This window comes from Echinops telfairi, unplaced genomic scaffold, assembly GCF_000313985.2.
Source record: "Echinops telfairi isolate 266 unplaced genomic scaffold, ASM31398v2 ScPeMD7_2010;HRSCAF=2546, whole genome shotgun sequence".
Classification (NCBI taxonomy): Eukaryota; Metazoa; Chordata; class Mammalia; order Afrosoricida; family Tenrecidae; genus Echinops; species Echinops telfairi.
The window spans coordinates 7646638-7663917 of NW_022105908.1; the positions used below are offsets into that span (position 1 = coordinate 7646638).

General features: G+C 43.6%; 1 protein-coding gene and 1 pseudogene across 2 annotated transcripts in view; one reads left to right on the forward strand and one right to left on the reverse strand.

The window, feature by feature from the left end:
* Nucleotides 1-17280, reverse strand: part of SPECC1 (sperm antigen with calponin homology and coiled-coil domains 1) — a 369887-nt gene that overhangs the window by 315654 nt on the left and 36953 nt on the right. The window lies entirely within an intron of this gene.
* On the forward strand, nt 2507-3013 carry LOC101652218 (annotated as a pseudogene).

Consider the following 17280-nt stretch of genomic DNA (forward strand, 5'->3'; position numbering starts at 1 on the left):
AAGGTCTTAGGGCATTCTCTTGTTTCCTTGCCTCGTCCTGGCCACCCATCTTAAGGTGCTCTTCCCTCTTATCCTCTATCAGAGTGCCCTGCAATGACGACGAGCCTCATGACTCACTATTAGTGCGGCCACTGCCAGTTCTCCTGGACTAGTGTTGGGCCCCAGCAGCGCTGGCACATTCTGTTTTCCTCCCACCTCCCCCCACCCTATGTGTCAAGCACACCATCTGGCTCGGCACACGCGTTAGATACCTGCTGGGTGAACCACTGGGTAAATGAAAACTTTGAACCTGGAATGAGGATTTGTAAAACAGCGAGAGAAAGGAAACGCACGGGGTGACCAGGAGGCTGCGGCACCCAGTTATGGCCCTGAGTTAATGGGGCTGCAAGCCTGAGTGGGAGCAAGTGGCTGCCCTTTCTTTCTGCCGCGTGGGTGGAGTTTGCTCAACAAACTCACCTTCAGCACATCTGTCAGTGGAGGCGTTTGTTGCTATCAGGAAGAGCACATTTCACAGGGGCTTCCAGAGTAAGGCAGACTGGGAAGAAGGACCTGAGCATCTAATTCTATAAACCAGTCAACGAAAATCATGTGGATCCAGCAATCGGATCTGAAACCAATACTGGGGATGGTGCAGAACAGGGCTGTGCTTCAATGTCCTTTGGGGGGGGGGGCGTGAGTGTGTATCGGGTGCCCACTCCATGGCAGCTAGCAACAACAAATTAACTTTAAAGAATGCCACCCAGATGTTTACTCTCCCTAAAATTGATCATGTATTTTTCCCAACCCTGAGTTTGTCACCCTAACCCCATAGACTTTTAGTTCCTGCCAGCCTGGGGGAGGAGGGTAGTCTTTTTATTTCATGGACACAAACCTTTCATAAACACAGACTCATAAAAAATTCAAACCGCTTATGTGTACATACAAAAAGTGGAAGCGTCCTTGCCTCATTCCACTTCCCTCTCCAGAAGTAATCTTAAAAAATAGCTTCGTGTTATGTACCTGGCCCTTTTAATTTTTATTAAAAGCCCTGGCACTTTAAAAATATACATTTTGATATTCATACAGGTAAAGGGATGTAGTGCATACTTTAAATTTTGGTCCCAAACACCCAACACAACCCACTGCCATTGCGTCGATTGACATATACTGACCTTGCACAGGATCTCTAAAGCTGTACATTGTTGCAGGCGCACATTAGCTTCAACTTTCTCCCCAGACATGGATGGTGGGTTTGAATTGTTGATACTCTCTGGTTAGCAGCTTACTGTTTACCCAACAGCAGCAGCAGGAGGGTTACTTTAGATTCTGTAAAATCACCATACAAAGGGCCTTGATTTTTGATCCTATCAACTGTGATTCTCAATGCTTATTTTCATATGTTCTCTCTGAGCATTATTTTTCTTTTTTTGCCAGTCTACTCCATACAAAAAATGGCATTTCATTCATTTTTGGATTTGTGTATCTGTATTACTGAGGTTGAACCTTATTTATGCATTTCTTCTTCTGTGATCCACCTGTCTATATTTTTTGCCCATTTTTAATGTTGTGTTTGCCTTTTCCTAATTTATTTTGGAGATTTTTCATTTATTTTGGATAACAATTCTTTGGGGTACATATATATACTTCTATTTCCCCATCTGCCACTTGCCCTGCCTCTCAACATACCAAGTTTTTATGGAGATAGAATTAAATGTGCCATTTCCCCTTCATAATCCCTGTGTCCCAGGATTCTATAGAAGGTTGTTTTACTCCATAAAGAGAAATAATGACACATATGCCTCTATATAAATTATATATATGTGTGTGCAATGCATATTCACACAAGTAAAATACAGCAGCAGTTCTACCCTGCCCTATGGGATCGCCACGAGTTGGGGTCGATTTGATGGCCGTGAGCTTGGCTTGTGGGTATATGCCTAATATTGTTTTCAGGGTTGTTGTCACTTCCTAACTGCAATCGCGCTATGGTGTAGACACATCACTGTCTATGGGACAGATGAGGAGACAGCACAGCGAAGACTGAGCCCTCTGCCTTCAGCGCCTGTGCCCTTGAGCAGTCCTTTCTGTTGACTCGGTATTCCTCCTCTCAACTCATTCTCCTGACACATTACAAAAGCAGCAAGTATTAACACAACGTGACACTGACGCAAAACTAGGTAGCTCCTGTCAGACAGCTGGGCGTTCCACGCCCGTTACTGTCTCAGAAACTCAGGAGGGCAGTCCTACAAGGCCCTTAGCGTTGCTACGATTGGCATCGACTTGATGGCAGTAGCTTGTTTGTTTTCAATAATATAGATAATCAAGGAAAAGTATATTATAGAGAAATTTTGAAAGTAAAAAAAATGAAATTCCAAAATATGTTTAGAGAACATAAGAACATACATGATACTGAAAATCTAGTCAGCATTATTTTTAAAAATCAGTTTAATACCATTGTCACATCATCCTTAAGAATAAAAAATAGCCTCCTCTTCGCCGTCTTCCCCGGCCCTGTGCTGCCGCAGCCATGAAGGTCGAGCTGTGCAGCTTCAGCGGGTACAAGATTTACCCCGGGCACGGGTGGCGCTACGCCAGGACCGATGGCAAGGTTTTCCAGTTCCTTAACGCAAAATGCGAGTCGGCATTCCTCTCCAAGAGGAACCCTCGGCAGATCAACTGGACGGTGCTCTACAGGAGGAAGCACAAGAAGGGGCAGTCGGAAGAAATTCAAAAGAAAAGAACCCGCCGTGCAGTCAAATTCCAGAGGGCCATCACTGGTGCATCTCTTGCTGATATAATGGCCAAGAGGAATCAGAAACCTGAGGTTAGAAAGGCCTAACGAGAGCAGGCCATCAGGGCTGCCAAGGAAGCAAAAAAGGCAAAGCAGGCTTCTAAAAAGACAGCAATGGCCACTACTAAGGCCCCCACAAAAGCAGCACCGAAGCAAAAGATTGTGAAGCCCGTGAAAGTGTCTGCTCCCCGGGTTGGTGGAAAACGCTAAGTTGGCAGCTGAGACTTTCTAATAAAGATGCAACTACAAAAACAAAAAAAAAGAATAAAAAATAAAGGTAAGTCTTTAAAAGAAGATAATGTAGATATCTAAATTAAGAAGAATTAGGGGGTGGGGGATGTGTGTATTTAACTATGTAAAAATGTTAAATGGGTGCATGTTTATTTAAAATTTCGTTTAAAAAAGATAACAGAGTGGGGAAAATGACTGACAAAGATATAACAAATATATCTTATTAGAACCCATACAAGTTAGCAAGAAAAGCATTAAGATATTAACATATGAATGACCAAATGGCAAATTACAACTTGTAAATGAACATGAGAAGAAACATTCAGCCTAACTATCAAAGAAATGTGGAATTACAAAAAAGGGGGTTCTGTTTATAATGGATAAGATGAAACAGATACTCACAGATGGTGTTGATAGAAATTAATTTAACACCAATGCATAATAAGCACCATTAAAATGTTCACTCCCTTCAAAGGACCTGGACGGTTCACGAAAGATGATGTCCAAAGGGCCAGCAAATATCAAGAAATGCTCATTGTGCCAATCAGAACAACAATGGGATGCCTTCTTCCGCTCTCAGCCAGGTTAAAAACAACAACAAAGATGAAAACAGACAACAATAAATGGTGGAGAGGTTGTATAGACACTGGGACCTTCATACACGGGTGGCGGTGGTGTACAGATGTCCAGCTACTGTGGAAAGTGATAGGGTGCTACTTCAAATCACTGGGACTAGACATCCCATCCAATCCAGCAATCCCTTTGCTGGGAATATATCCTAAGCTAGTAAGAGTCACAACAAAGACAGACACGTGAACACCCATTTTCATCGCAGCACTGTTCACACAAGCAAGAAGATGGTAACAACCTAAATGATGATCAGTGGAAGAAAAGATAGACACCGGTTCATACCCACAACAGAATACTATGCATTGCTAAAAAACCACGAGGAAACAAAGCAGGCACTCAAAACTGGATCGTTGAAAAATCAAATTGGAATGAGGGAAAAAAGGCAACTTCACATGCCGTGGTTTATGTAAACTTCCAGGTTTCCAAACAAAAGTTTAGTACTGACCCCAATACACCTGGGGTCGCCCTGAGAAGAAATGGACTGGCAGCAATCGCTTTTTTGGGTTTGTTTGTTTTTTGTTTTGCTTTGTTTTGTTTTTCTACTTCTGTGGGTTTCTCCTCAAAAAACAAGTAGATGTAAACTCACTTGGCAACAGAAAGATTTGAGGAACTTAAACATGGCCTCCTCCAACAATAACCATCCAATCTATGAGCAGTCACGTTGTCAGACTACAAAACTGAGCCACGTTAGTGAATGCTACACCAGAGGCTGCAAGAAGTTAGATTCAGTGAACGACGAACATAAAAACCAAAACTTAATCTCTAAAAAACAGGGTGGCTAAAAGATATTTGGAGATCTTGAGCACTTCAGGGACAAGGAATACAATCTAAATAACAGTGACATAATGAATAACTTCCTAGACAAATCTGGATCATTGTCATATGCTTGCTTTGAAATTCTGGCATCTAATTTCAGACCCCAGAACCATGTACTGTCCAGATGCTACAGCTTTTACCTGATCTTCCCCCAGATAGAGCTGTCTTCTAAAAACATCCATCCCCAGTCATGCAAACAACTAACTCCACTTACTGTGAAACCTTTGACTTCCAGCGCTCCTCTGGAGCCGTGGGCCTCACTCAGCAAGTCAGACACACTATTCTGGGGTTTGGTGCTGGCAGCAGAGGAAAACCACACTCAACCGGGCACCAGCAGTAAGAACTTGAGCAATGGTGTTCTTGCGGAAGCAGGAGGGCTCTACTCTCTGGGGCCAAGTGACTGATTCTCTCTCTCTCTTAGATGCATGCACACACACACACACACACTCTCTCTCTCTCTCTCACACACACATACTCTCTCTCTCACACACACACACACTCTCCCTTACACACACACAGACACACACACACAGTACAAAACCATATTTCTATCCTACTTAGTACTGCACACAGTGAATTTGTACCTTAACGAAATATAATTATTTTAAAGATGTGGGCAAGCTGGCTTCTCGCCAATCTCTCCCTGAGAGACAGCAGAAAAAAAAGAAAAAGCCACTCTGCCTTTTTGGTTTTGGCCATGAAATTTCAGGCCCGTTCCTTGCCTTGACCCCCATGAAGGCTGCAAGATGTTGAGGGCTGCAGGTGTAGGTGGGAAGGCAAAGCCCACCAGGAACATTTCAGACAACAAAATAGATACATTGGACTACATGAAAGTGAAAAACGTTTCTGTTCCCAAGGACATCGTTGAGAAAGGGCAAAACAGATGGTAGGAATGAGGGAAAATGTGCACATCGTCCCAGGGTCTAATATCCAGAATAGAAACGCTGACCACTCAACAATAGCAAACCGAAGACAGATACCCACCCAGAAAAATGGGCAGGGGACCCAAACATGCATTTCTCCAGAGAGAGGATACCAACCGAATCACCCCAAACCCCACTGCTGTCAAGTCGATTCCAATACATAGTGAGCACATGAAACAGTAGAACTGCTCACCTGTGGTGAGGAGCTTACCTCTGAACTTAGGGTGCCACTAGGAAGCCTGCACCTCTCAAACATATATGGAAAATCAGTCCTTCCAAGCCCACCTCTGTCAAATCCATGCTGACTCCTAGGGGCTCTACAGGACAGTTTCCAAGGCTATAATCTATGGGAGGAGCCCTAGGGACACTGTGGGTTAAGCACTGGACCACCATCCACAAGGTCAGGGGTTCAAACCCACCAGCCACTGAGGGAGAAAGATGAGATTGCCTATTCCTTTAAACATTTACAGTCTTGGAAGCCCTATATATGGTCTCTAGGAGTCAGAATTGACGGCTTGATGACTGTGTTTTGTTGTTGTTGTTGTTGTTGTTTAATCTTTATGGAAACAGACTCTCATCTTTTCCCAGAGAGAACCAGCTGGGTTCAAACTGCCAGCCTTACAGGGAGCAGGCCAGTGCTTAGCCGCGGTGTCACCAGGACTCCTTATTAGTTGTGGAGAGCAAAGAACGCGAAAAGATTGTAATATGGATGAATCCTTTATTCTCATAAATTAAGAAGCCTGGCAGGCTGGGTTTCTGGGATGGAGGGAGGCCTTCACTCTTGTGAGTTGGAGACGAGTCCCAATTATGTTCTCATAATTAATATTGCTTCCCACTCTATCCTCCCATAATAGTGGTACCTCAAAGCACGTGGCTGATTGCTTTCTAGCCAGCAGCTTTAACTATAGAAGCAGACTTGTGCTATTGCTCTCTAGGCTTTGAGGACAGCCACTTCCTCTGACCTGCCCCCAGCACCGGTGTTAAGTTGCTCCTCCAATGTACTCAGGGACCCTTTAGGGTGAGAGTGCAGCCCACTTTGTTACATATATGATTACCTGTAATTAGGGGGGCTTGCATGCCCCCTGAGAGGATATAAGCCTTGGTTGGAAATATATTCTCTCTCTCTGCATGGACCTGGCTCCTGAAGTCAGGACTGGAAAGGTGAGCCCTTGCATGCTTTACCTTGTCGGATGACTCTTGAATTACCCCTCAATTACACAACCGCCCCTTGGACCCATTCAATTGTGAGGGCTGGTCCTCTAGAATTAGTTACAGCTCACTGCCATCGAGTTGGTTGGGACTCCTGGAGACCCTATGGAACAGGGTAGAACTGTCCCAGAACACAACAGAATACCGTATCACTGGATTCAAACAAATCGACAATCATGAAGACGTGTGGCAGTTGTATGATTTTTATGTCAGCTTTAGTTTTTACGAAGACTCCGGGAAACAGCTACAGTCTCACAAATGCACAGAGGCAGTTTTGCTTTATACATCTCCAAGAATCAGCATCGAAACTCAACAGGAGCATAATGCCTCCTTGGGGGTGTGCCTTCTTATGAGAAAAAACTGGAAACAGCCCCCTCTCTCTGCCCTTCCGCCTTCCTGCCTGCTGGGACTCTGCCTGCCTCCAGGGATGGCCCCATGTGGACCGCCTGTCCCTGAGAGCCATCTGTCAGCGCCCTGACCTTGGACCCACAAGACTCTGCACGCTGGTCTTCCTGCCTTCTCCATCACTGTTTGAGTCATCAGCCTGCAGCTACGTGCATCTGAAGCGTTCATCTGGGCTGGGATGCCTGCTTTGATTTAAGATGACCTGTTGATATAAAGCTCTTTTTTATACATCTGAGTGCCACTGACGGTTTCTTAGACAACCCAGCCTGACACAAGATGACTTTCAGAAAACTCTCTGCCATTGATTCAATTCCAACCCATAGTGACCCTGTAGGGCAGAATGGAGCCGTCCCCGTCCCCGGGGGTTTCCGAGGCTGCAACTCTTTAAAGGAGCAGTGAGCCTCCTCTTTTCCTCCACGGAGCAGCTGGTGGTTTCAAACCACTGCCATCAGGGCTCAGAACCAGGTAATTCTGATGTATATTGAGCCTCCATGGGAAGAAGCCCACTTGACCTTGGATTCTCTGGGGGAGAGTAGTGATCGGCTACCGTGGCACATTGGAGCATTCATACGGAAGCTGGGCAGTATCAGGGGGGTCAGGCTCCAGACCAGTGCTCTTCTGCGGAAGGAAATCTCTGTGTGGGCTACGTTTAACTGTCTCAGTGGGAAAGCTAGCGGTTCGCTACAGAACAGAATTTCCTAAACCTTCGCCAAAAAATCAAAAGTCTAAAAATGTTCTGTTTTGCTCTTGGAAAATACATGTATACAGCCCTAAAAATAGACAGGGCAAAGTAAGAAGATGAAAGTAACTCTGAGTGAGATTCACACAGATGTTGTGCTAATTTTTGCAGACTGCTCGAGCCCTTAGGACTCCTGAATTATAGCAGAGAGAGAAGATGCAATCCCAGCCCTGCCTCCCCACCCCCCACTGAAAGAGGCAAAAATCCATATGAGGTTTTAATTTTCACCTAACCAACAACAGATCCAGAATTTACTATTATAGACTATTTACCTGATGAGTTCACGAGTCATAATGAACACTCAAATACCTTCCAAAAAATCTGAAATTTGGCATGAGTGTAATATGAAAATATATTACTCTTCTTGGTAATATTTATAAATCTGGCTACAAGCACTCATTCCTACTAGGTGGGACGTGACTGCTATGCTAACCAATTATCTCCTGAGAGTATTTGAGAATTTGGTTCTAAAGCCTAAAATTTCACTGTGAGAAATGACAGATGGAAACATCATTACGGAGGAAATTCACGGCATCGGGTAAGAGCTGGTTAGGCAGTAGGTCTTCTGAGGAGCTAGGAGACAAGGGTCACGGAGCGTTCCTATGAAAATATCAGAGGCAGGCCTCGGTCTGCACGTATCTGCCTGGTCAGAAAGCAGTTTATGTTTTCATTTCTAAAGGGACTACTGTAGCACTAGATGAAGTCATCGAGTTAAGGGATCACAAGAGGGCCGAGGTGTCTCTGGCATGGCCCTTGCTACTGGTGCTGTACCGTGCTTCCTTATCGGGGCCTAGTGAGGATGCAGAAAGGTTATGCATACATTTGAATTTGTTTAATTAGCCACGGATAGGGAAGCAGCTACTCTTTGGGTTTCAGAACAGATGTTAAACTAATTTTGGGAAAGAGCATGAGCCCCGGGGAGACTGGGGCTCCACCTCAATCCCCCACAAGTTCCTTCAGACTCAGGAATGTGCCGATCCACTCTACTTTGCCGCCATCGGATTCTGAACCTGAACTAGCCCTCTCTGACCTTCTGCTGCTTGTTTCAGCTGTTTTACCATCACACCCTCGGAACCTGATTTGCAGTCTCACATGAAGCTGAAGCCTTGGGGACCACCCTATTTTCAAGGTCCTCCCCTCTCTTCCTCACATGTCTAGTCAAAACCCAAGGGTGTGCCTTCTGCCATGCTTTCCACTGGCTACCTGGGTCTCCTAACTCTGCCCCTGCTTGGTCAGATGGCAACCACAGACCCAGCGGCAATGGAGTTGACTCTGGTTCACCGGGACCTCGTGCGTGCCACAACAGATCTGTGTCCCTGGGGTTTTCACTGGCTGGTCTTTCATAAGTAGACTGTCAGTCTTTGTTCCCAGATACCTCTGGGTGTATATGTGAACCCCTAACCTTTCAGGTAGCAGCTGAGCTCTTAACCGTTTGCCCCATCCATAAACTCCAAACACCAACCAGGAATGACCAAACCATCCATTTTTATTTGTACCTAAACTGGCTCTCCAAAAGAACGAGGCAGATTGAACTGCCCTAAGGCCCCAGGTGCCTCTGAACAGCTGATTGATTCATTTCTAACTGGATTTTTACAGAGTCTCCCCCAGCATTTGCTGTAAGAATTTCCCAACCTGTGATTTTTTTAAAGGTGGTGATCTGATTGCTACCTGTCTGATTCCAGGTTCTTATTCCTTAATTACGAGCCCTGGTGGTGTGGGGGTTAAGCGTTGGGCTGCGAACCACCAGCAGCTACAAGGGAGAAAGATGGTGGAGGGGGGGGGGAGCTCTCTACTCCTGGAAACGGTTCCAGTGTTGGAAACCCACAAGGGGGTCTCTGCAAGTGAGCTCCGACTTGATGGTAGTGAGGTTGGTTTGGGTTTTATTTCTTAATTCTGTATTCTCTGTATCTGTGATGGGGAAAGGAATAATGTCAATAATGATTTCCCCAATCCCCACAACTACCCTTGCTTCCAGCTTCTTTTATGCATAGGAAGTGGCTTCCCTAAACCCACAGAAAATAAAAAGAAGAAAGAAATATTAAAGCATAAATGGGCGAAACAGAAAACCTAAAATCATTGGTCTTGACAATGAATAAAAACAAAACTAGTCTCTTGGAACAACTAAAAAAATAGGGGGCAGGGAAAGTAAAACCAAAAAAAGACTTCTGACAGATCTAATCAAGGATGAAAAGAGTATCCAAATTAGAAAGAAGAAAGGAAGCATAATTATATATGGGTTTGTGAGCTAGGCAAAACAGATAATTTTCTAGGAAAACACATATTACCAAAATTAACTCGAGGAGAAACAAACAGTTCAATGAGACAAAAAAAAGGCAAGTGATTTTTTTAAAAGTCCATCTACCAAAGTGAAACATAAATGATTAATAAACAAGAAAAATGCTTAACTTACCTAGTACCTAATAAATACAACTAAAGCAAAAAGATATTTTTAAGCCTTCAAGTGGGCTAATCTTCCTAGAAGACAACGGTGTTGGCAATACATGCAGATAATAAGAACTTTCAGACCCTCTTGTGTGGATGGCTTGTATGGTAGTTGGAGTGGAGATTGTAAAGCAGTCTAAGTGATATCTGACTTTGTATTTCTACATTTCAATTTTTTATCAGAATGGGTTTTGATATTCTATTTTACGTGTTTGCAATGGAATATTTAAGTCTTTTTAAAAATGTGTAGTTTGAGTGAAAGATCACAGAGGATGTGAGTTTTTTATTTAACAATTCACACACATTTTGCTTTGAGATATTGGTTGCAATTCCCTTAAGGTAACAGGCCACTCTTTCTTCTCTAGGTCCCCCGTTTCGATTGTGCTTCTGCCCCTTTCTGCCCCTTGGAAGCTTTGTTTGGGGGCAAATGCTGCCCTTTTAGTCTCACATGGTTAATTAATTATATTGAGTATATTCTTCACTTAATTAAAAAAAACCAACTCACTGACAGCGATTAGATGCCGGCTCATAGTGACCTTATAGGACAGGGTAAAACTCTCCTTGTGGGTTTCCAAGACTAACTTTATTTTTAAACCATTTTATTGGGGGCTCATACACCTTTTATCACAATCCATACATGCATACATTGTGTCAAGCACATTTGTACATTTGTTGCCATCGTTATTTTCAGAACATTTGCTTTCTACTTGAGCCCTTGGTATCAGCTTCTCATTTTTTTATCCTCCCTCCCCCACCCTCCTTCTCTCATGAACCCTCGATAATTTATTAAGTTTTTTCATGTCTTACACTAACCGATGTCTCCCTTCACCCACTTCTCTCCAAGACTAATTTTTTATAGGAGTAGAAAGACCCATCTCTCTCCCACCCAGCAGCTGGTAAGTCAACTGGCATCACACAGTGATGCCAACTGCCAACCTTGCAGATCACAGCCCAACATGTAACCATTAACCCACCAGTGATCCCTCTTCACTGCCTATTGTTTGACTGAAAGTTGATCGCCGGAGATGGGTTCCATTCTGGGCTTGAAGGATGTCTAAAAGTCATGATCTCAGGGGGCCCAAGCGTGTCAATCAGACCAATAAGTCTGGTCTTTTTTATGTTTTTTAATTTTGTACTGCATTTTTTCTTCTCCAATCAGGATTTCCTATTATGATCCTAATCAGAGTGAACAGTACTGATAGCCAGGTTCCATCTAGTTTTTCTGGTCTCTTTAAGGCTGTGGTTCCCATAGCTCATTGGTCCTTTGGATTCATTGCTGCTTCAAGGCTTTGATTTCCTTCACTCTTCTTTGCTCCAGTGAGCAAAGGCCAGTTGCTGCATCTTAGCTACAACTCAAAAGCTTTTAAAGCCCTTCTTGCCACTCATTGAAGTAGGATGTAGAACAGTGTCTTTGTGGACTGTGTGATGCCAGTTGACTTATTTTGCCCCCCCCCCCAAGGTTGTGGTCCCCAAGTCCAGTGTGATAGGTAGGTTTATTGTGCCAACCTGGTCAGTGAACACTTGTGGGATTAATTAAAGGGTGGAGAGATAAATGGGTCAGCAAGCCTCGCCTTTCTTGTCTCTTGCTCTTTTATGATTGGACCGGTGTGCCTTAGCTTGTTCTCTGCCTCAACTTGCAAGCTACACTCCCTGTGGGACACCTAACCTGTGGACTGTGTCGCTGTAGTTTGAGGTTCCTTCAAGACCTGCTTCACCACGCTACTGGAGTATACATCGCTTGAGCTGGGGACTGTCAGACTCTGTCATCTGGCTGACTGTTGGTGACCTGCCTTGCTGTTTGTGCCTATGGCCGGACAGCCTGAATTGCTCTACAGAGGACTCAGCAGTCTGCGTCCTTAACTTGCATCCTGGGGTTCTCAAGACTTGAAGGACTGCCGGTGTATTAGCTGTCTCACAGAAGTGAGTTGCAATGAGCCATTTGCACTGCTCTATAGATTAATTAACTGTTTATTTCTTATGTTATCTATCTATATAAATATACATAAAATCATAAGTGTCCTGGTTTTGTTTCTGTAGAGAACCCTGTCTAACATATGCAGTGAATCGTTCCTTTAAAAAGTTTTCAGAACTTTGTGCCATGCATGCTCCTTGAATACATTCATGGTCATATAAATAATGTGTAGAATTACCCTCTTGGGTGTACACCCATTGACCTTCCCACATCTGTTAAGCTTGCATGTTTACCTATGAATCTATCTACTCATAGAAGTTGCTTGTTATTACTATTACTGGCGGATTTTGTACATTTTGTTGTCATTCACTTCTGTGCACCTCCCAGTGACGTCCTCTGCTACTGGTCAGGTTGTGCTGTCTTCCCACTTACTGTTTGTTGCCTTTCCCTTCTCCCTCATCACTAGCCTCTAGTTAGTGATTTCCCCTCCCATCCTCTCCCATCCTTGGATCCATCAAAGAATGTTTCTTCCTGTGGGTAAGCCTTTCCTTGACTCTCTACAATAGTGGTTCCTTATGATAGTTGTCCTTTGGGGGTTACTTCACTCAGCATCATATCCTTCAAATCCATCATGAAACGGAAGAGTTAAGTCTCTGTGCACAAGGAGCTAGGAGCCCTGGTTAAGTGCTTGGTTGCTGACCTGAAAGTCAGCAGTTTGAACTCACTGGCCACACTGCAGGAGAAAGTTTTGGCAGTCTGCTTCTACAAAGATTACAGCCTTGGAACCTCTATGGGGCAGTTTTACTTTGTCCTGCAGGGTGGCTATTAATTAGCATCGACTTGAGGGTAGTTGGGTTGGATTTTTTAATGACAGGATTAACACTATAATAGCTTTGTGTGTTTAGACTGGAGTGCAAAGTAATTTGAAAGGAAGGCATGAAATTATAGCTTATGGATCTGAAACATAATCGGTAGGAAAAGGGCAAACAGAGAAATAAGCAGCAAAGTATAGCCTGTCCTCATAGACAAAACAGGTAGAGGTACAGAACAAACCCTGATGGCACACTGTTTAAAAGAGTACCAAAGGTCATGATAAATGCTTAGGTCATAGATAAAGTAGAAAAAGTTATTAGCAAAACTCTTCTATCAAATGACACTTGTCAACTTCATCTTTTATCAAAGGCATGCAAATGGAAGAGGAATTACTGGCACATGTGCAGGCTAGCAGATAATTCCAAGTTACCGTTGACTGGAAACTCTGAGCAGGATGTGAGTCAGCATCTTTCGTGTCTGATGTTCACATGTGAGGGTCAATGTGTAAAGTGGAAAAATAGCCGGGGGATCTAAACCTATGGAGAACTTGCTATGTGTTCAGTTAGGAAGAAATGGGATCACTAGAAAATAAACAACACTTTGCTTTAATGCCAATCCATAGAAGTGTTGATGGCTAAGTGATTTGATCCTCATTCGGCACAGAGAAAAAGAACAAATACTGTGAATCACACTGCAGTCACTGGCCATCTGTCTATTCCATGTGCAGTATGAGCAGCGAGGACCAGGGCCCGCTTTTCCAGACAGAAATGGATTGGCTATTGAGGAGAGAGGCACTCATGGGGCTGTTGAAAATGAGGACTAATACACAACTACTTCTTCTTAACACAGATAATGCCAATAGAGGCCATTTCTGTGATCTCAGGTAACGAACTTAAGTAATAGGTCTCAGTAATTGATATCAGGATCTTTAGCACGAAGTCGTTAGGATATCTGAGGATAGCCAAACTCCAATGTAGACCGCTAAATCCCTATAAGCTTGATTTTTCCAAGAGTGGACGGTCTTCTTGCCAAATTAAAGGAAGGCCCAGAGGGACCAACACAGAGAGAAGAGGGCAAAGACGTTCCGGCATAAATACAATTGGGTGGTTCCAACCACCGAGGGAGTCCACATGGACAGACAGCAGTGGCTCATGAACCAGACATGCCTCCTCAAAGGCAGGGCAAGGCAAAGCCTCTCCCCGTCCTTTCTGAAAAATATTAGCTAAATACCTATGGTAAATTCCGGTATAGAGAAATGATGGTGCATTTTTATACTCAGAGTCTGTGAACTATGAAATCCCACATCTGATGGACTCAAAGTTTATGAGACTGTGTTTACATGTTCCAGTAGGCACTCATTAGGAGTTGAGAATAAACAGCACAGTCCCATCCTAATGGGATTCTTGGTCTGAGAGGCAGCAGAGAGAAAAGCAATTAATTATAGGGATGTGATCATAGCAATCATAGAGGTATCCGTTGGAAACTGGGAGAAGGTGTAAGAAATCTTCAGAGAAGAGGCTAACACTTTCTAAAGGCAGAAAGAATTGCACATACCAGAACCGGGGTCATGGAAGATTCTAGGGCCTACAGACACGTGTGATGGTAAAAGTCTGAGCTGCATGTGACACAAGAGAAGGAAAACCAAGCAGGGGACAGATCTCACAAGCTTGACTTGTATGGTTACGGATTTGGACTGGATCATTGCTAGTCAGCTTGTCAGTGAGATCACACTGAAGCCCAGAAGATGGTCTGATCCACATTTCAGAATGACTGCTCTAAGGACAGAGTGGAAGGTAGAGGGAGAAACAAAGCTCAAGGCAAGAAACTTGATGGTAAGGCAATTTCAATAGTCTAGGCTCTAGAGCAGTGGTTCTCAACTGTCCTCATGCCGTGACCCTTTATTACAGTTCCTCATGTTGTGGTGACCCCCAACCATAAAATTATTTTTGATGCTACTTCATCACTGTAATTTTGCTAGTTATGAATCGTCATGTAAATATCTGATATGCAGAATGTATTTTCATTGTTACAAGCTGAACATAACTCAACATATTTAAAGCATAGTGATTCATCACAAAACAATATGTAATTGTATATTGTGAAATGTTTATGTGTTTTCTGATGATCTTAGGCGACCCCTGTGAAAGGGTCGTTCTTCCCCCAAAAGGGTCGCGACCCCACAAGTTGAGAACCGCTGCTCTAGATGAACGATGAATCACTAGAAGATGACATTGTGTTTGTACAGCAAAGGGTCAGTGAACAAAAAGGAAACCTTCAAAAACGCAGAATGACACAATAGCCACAGCAGTGGACTCAACATTCCAACAAGCCTGGAGAGGGCATCGGACCAGGCACCACTTCATTCTGTTATACTAGATACGTAAAGCTGTCAGAAATCAGAGCCACTCACAAGAGATGAGAAATCCTAAACTACGAGAGTGGCAAAATTGACCAGGATGAGCTAATTGATCCCTCGTGAAATAACAGGACTCAGTTGGTACCAGTTGGATTTTGAGGAGAGAGATTCCTGATTTGGACACAATTCACTGAGATTGGGAAAAGAGACGGTTTGTGTGCGGATATGAGTTCTACAGAGAAACAGAACCAAAAGGAGAAAAATGCATATAAAGAGATTTATTTTAAGGAACTAGCTCACATGACTGTGAACTGTGGAGGCTAAAAAGTCTGAAATTGGTTGGGTAATCTGTGAGCTGGACACTCTGGCCAGAGTTGCTGTTACAGTCTTGAGGGTGAAATTTGTAGGACAGGCCAACAGGCTGGAAGCTCTGAAAGAGTATCTATGTTACAGTCTTGAGACATAATCTCTTCTTCTTTGGGAAACCTCAATTTTTATCCTTAAAGCCTTCAACTGATTACATGTGCTCCACCCACATTATCAAGGACAATCACTTAAACTTAAAAGCTAACTGCAAATAAATGTTAATCACATCTACGGAATACCTTCAAGTAACATCTAGTCGAGTATTTAGCCAAATAATTTGACACCATAGTTTAGCCAAGGTAACACATAAAACTAATCATTATACAATGTTCATTAATAAGCTATTGCTATTATCCACAAAGTTATTGCTGTCAGCCACAAAATTTAGCATATGAACACAATAAGTATTATCTCACAATGTCTATGGGTCAGCATCCAAGAAAGGCTTAGCTAGATGGTTTAGATAGTTTATCTATCTAGCTCTATCTCAAGGTTTAGATAGTTCTATCTGAAGGTCTCTGTCTTAGGCTGAGTTCTCTAGAGAGTGAAGCAAAACCAATGAAGTGTTTATTTGTGTGTGTGTGTGTGTGTGTGTGTGTATACATGTAATTTTATATCAAAGCAATGGCTCACACAGCTAGAGAATCAGTCAGGTACAAATCCAGGCACGTTTCAAGTCCATGGGTCAGTTGGTAGGTTGGAGGCTTCTATCTTACATAACTGTGGGAGCTGATGAACCCAAGTTCAGCAGAAAGACAAGAGACTTTTGGATACAATCTAGATGGCAGGCTGCTAGGGACTAGGATCCAGATCCAGCAAAAAGCAAGCAAACTTTTCAACAGCATCCACTTCTATTGGAAGCAAGCCACACCTCCAAGGTCACTTCCTTCCAATTGATTGGATCAGGGGCATGGTCAGAGTCAGGGTGTTGCATTCCACCCGAATCTTCTTACAACTGATTGACTCTTACAGCAGATCCAATTAGGAGAGTACTGGGTCTGAACTGCCAAACTACTGAGAATTTTGGCCCAGTCAAGTTGACACACAACTATCATGGTCTCCCATGAAGTTTCAGTCAAGATGTTGATCAGGGCTGAAGTTACTTGAAGGTTTGACTGAGACTCAAGGACCATTTTCCAAAGAAGTTAAAACATGTGCATGGCAAGTCAGTTCTGGTTCCTAGCAGGATGTCTCAAATCCTTGACAAATAAGCCTTTCCACAGAGTTGTCTGGATAGGCTCGCGATAGGGTAGTTGGCTTCCTCCCAGTGTTAGTGATAACAAAAAAGCCAGGAGGAAGCCTTGATGCCTTTCATGGCCTAGGCCCTGAAGCCTCCCACACCATCACTCGGCCTATTTTCATTGCTAGAACCGAACACATCCAGCCCATGCTCAAGGCCAGGAGTGTCAAACTGGCAGCTCACAGGCCGCTTGGAGCCCCAAGGTAATTTTTTGTGGCCCGCAATGCTCTGAAATAAAATGAACATAGAAAAAAATGTTATGAAGAAAATAGCACTTAGGGGAGATTGAGGCAATATTGTACCCACAATTCCCTCGTTAACTCTTTAACTACTGAAGACAAGTATACATGTGGCCCAGTGCCTTCCCCGGGGGGCCTGTAGATGTGTATAAACGCACTGACTCAGTTCCCGCGACATTTGGAAGCGAT